Raw genomic sequence first — 2,500 nt, 5'->3', positions numbered from 1 at the left:
CTTTTGGCTGACACTTGAACATTCAGCAACAAAGGCTAACGCCGGCCGCCAGACTCGGCCTTGTCAACATAAAAGTCACATAAGCCACATGAGTCGAATGGGCTCGTGAAACGGGACAATTACAAAATCACAAATCTTTCTCAACTGTCTTGGCTCCTTTTATTTACACCCCTAAATTCCACATACTAAGGTACAACAGGAATACGGGATAAATGCAGAGGCTACTTCCTACCAATATGGAAGCCGGGCAAAAAAAAAAAAAGAAAAAAGCTCACGCTAGCACGCCGGGCGAAGCATCGCTCTGAGATGAGTTGCGAGTCGCAGGGATGCCGGTGAAGCAGGCTCGGGCTGAGTGGGCCAGCCAGCCTTTTGACTTAGGGAAGTGGCGTCGCCATGTCAAGTTCAAAGAACTCTGTGAAGCTTTAGGGGGACAAAAGAACAACTGTTGTAGATGCAGGCAGGTCTGGGAGGAGAATTTTAAAAAAAACTCAATACAACTGGAAATCAGCCCCCCGAAACGAGAACGGGGACCCATGAATGGCGGCCCATGACTTGAGGTTGCGTGTAACGGTGAAATAAACATCACGGCTGTGACGAAACGGTGCTGTTATTGCCCCACGGCTCACTCCCTTTCGTGATGTGTTGCTTTAATGTGACCTAAGTAAGTGATCTAAATTAGCAGGTGTTTTTTTGTTTGTTTGTTTGTTTTTAACAGCAAATATTGGGCTTGTCCCACCCATGAGCTGCAACTGTGATTGGTTGTAGTTCTGCTCTGCGTTGACATCCTGTAACAGACTTTCCCCCCCATGTTGTCAGTTTCCTCAAACGTACACTGACCCCTACTGGCAGGCTTGGGTTACTTTTATCCACAGCATTCCCTCCACAGAGTTCTTGTTGAATATTTTCCAGTGTTTTGTTTTGAGAGCAACTGGCTATAATTAAGCCAAACTACAACTGATTGGTTTCCATCCCATGGCAGGCCATGCAGGTGGGCTTAAACGGCATCTGACGCTGAAATGTTTCGACTCTGAAGACTCCAAAGGCCGTATGAAATGTAACACAAGGACGTACATGTAAAAGAAAGGGTAATGCGTTGTAGATTTGTGAAAGCGTAAAGTAAGTTGGAGTAAAAGTAAGAAAAGCAAGTGAAAGAATGTGCATGTAAGTGCTTGAGGATGGCAAAAGCTTACAGCACCTGGTATTCCCAGGCAGTCTCCCATCCAAGTACTAACCAGGCCCGACCCTGCTTAGCTTCCAAGATCAGACAAGATCGGGCGTGCTCAGGGTGGTATGGCCGTAAGCGAGAGCACTGCTTCCACTCAGCCTATTTATAAGCATGCGGCAAAAGACGGCTGCCTTTTCCACACTACAGGGGACACACATTTACTCGCCCTCCTTTCTTACTTCCAAAGCAACCCCACCAAGCTCATTCAAACCAATCACACATTTCATTGCTCTCTCCTGTCCTCCTTCTCTTTTCACAAAAAAAATAAAACAACAAAACTTGCTCTTTTGGCTGACACTTGAACATTCAGCAACAAAGGCTAACGCCGGCCGCCAGACTCGGCCTTGTCAACATAAAAGTCACATAAGCCACATGAGTCGAATGGGCTCGTGAAACGGGACAATTACAAAATCACAAATCTTTCTCAACTGTCTTGGCTCCTTTTATTTACACCCCTAAATTCCACATACTAAGGTACAACAGGAATACGGGATAAATGCAGAGGCTACTTCCTACCAATATGGAAGCCGGGCAAAAAAAAAAAAAGAAAAAAGCTCACGCTAGCACGCCGGGCGAAGCATCGCTCTGAGGTGAGTTGCGAGTCGCAGGGATGCCGGTGAAGCAGGCTCGGGCTGAGTGGGCCAGCCAGCCTTTTGACTTAGGGAAGTGGCGTCGCCATGTCAAGTTCAAAGAGCTCTGTGAAGCTTTAGGGGGACAAAAGAACAACTGTTGTAGATGCAGGCAGGTCTGGGAGGAGAATTTAAAAAAAACTCAATACAACTGGAAATCAGCCCCCCGAAACGAGAACGGGGACCCATGAATGGCGGCCCATGACTTGAGGTTGCGTGTAACGGTGAAATAAACATCACGGCTGTGACGAAACGGTGCTGTTATTGCCCCACGGCTCACTCCCTTTCGTGATGTGTTGCTTTAATGTGACCTAAGTAAGTGATCTAAATTAGCAGGTGTTTTTTTGTTTGTTTGTTTGTTTTTAACAGCAAATATTGGGCTTGTCCCACCCATGAGCTGCAACTGTGATTGGTTGTAGTTCTGCTCTGCGTTGACATCCTGTAACAGACTTTCCCCCCCATGTTGTCAGTTTCCTCAAACGTACACTGACCCCTACTGGCAGGCTTGGGTTACTTTTATCCACAGCATTCCCTCCACAGAGTTCTTGTTGAATATTTTCCAGTGTTTTGTTTTGAGAGCAACTGGCTATAATTAAGCCAAACTACAACTGATTGGTTTCCATCCCATGGCAGGCCATGCAGGTGG

The 2,500-nt window shown here is 46.6% G+C and overlaps 1 non-coding gene across 1 annotated transcript; it reads right to left on the bottom strand.

Moving 5' to 3' along the window:
* Positions 1 to 1,183: 1,183 nt before the first annotated feature.
* LOC140575943 (5S ribosomal RNA) lies at positions 1,184 to 1,302 on the bottom strand. The gene has a single exon (XR_011981194.1). It is a non-coding gene; the product is annotated as a 5S ribosomal RNA (ribosomal RNA).
* Positions 1,303 to 2,500: the final 1,198 nt, after the last annotated feature.

The sequence above is a fragment of the Salminus brasiliensis genome, chromosome 13, assembly GCF_030463535.1.
Source record: "Salminus brasiliensis chromosome 13, fSalBra1.hap2, whole genome shotgun sequence".
Lineage (NCBI taxonomy): Eukaryota > Metazoa > Chordata > Actinopteri > Characiformes > Bryconidae > Salminus > Salminus brasiliensis.
The sequence above is the reverse complement of the archived record's forward strand: the minus strand, read 5'-3'. Positions and strand labels throughout refer to the sequence as shown.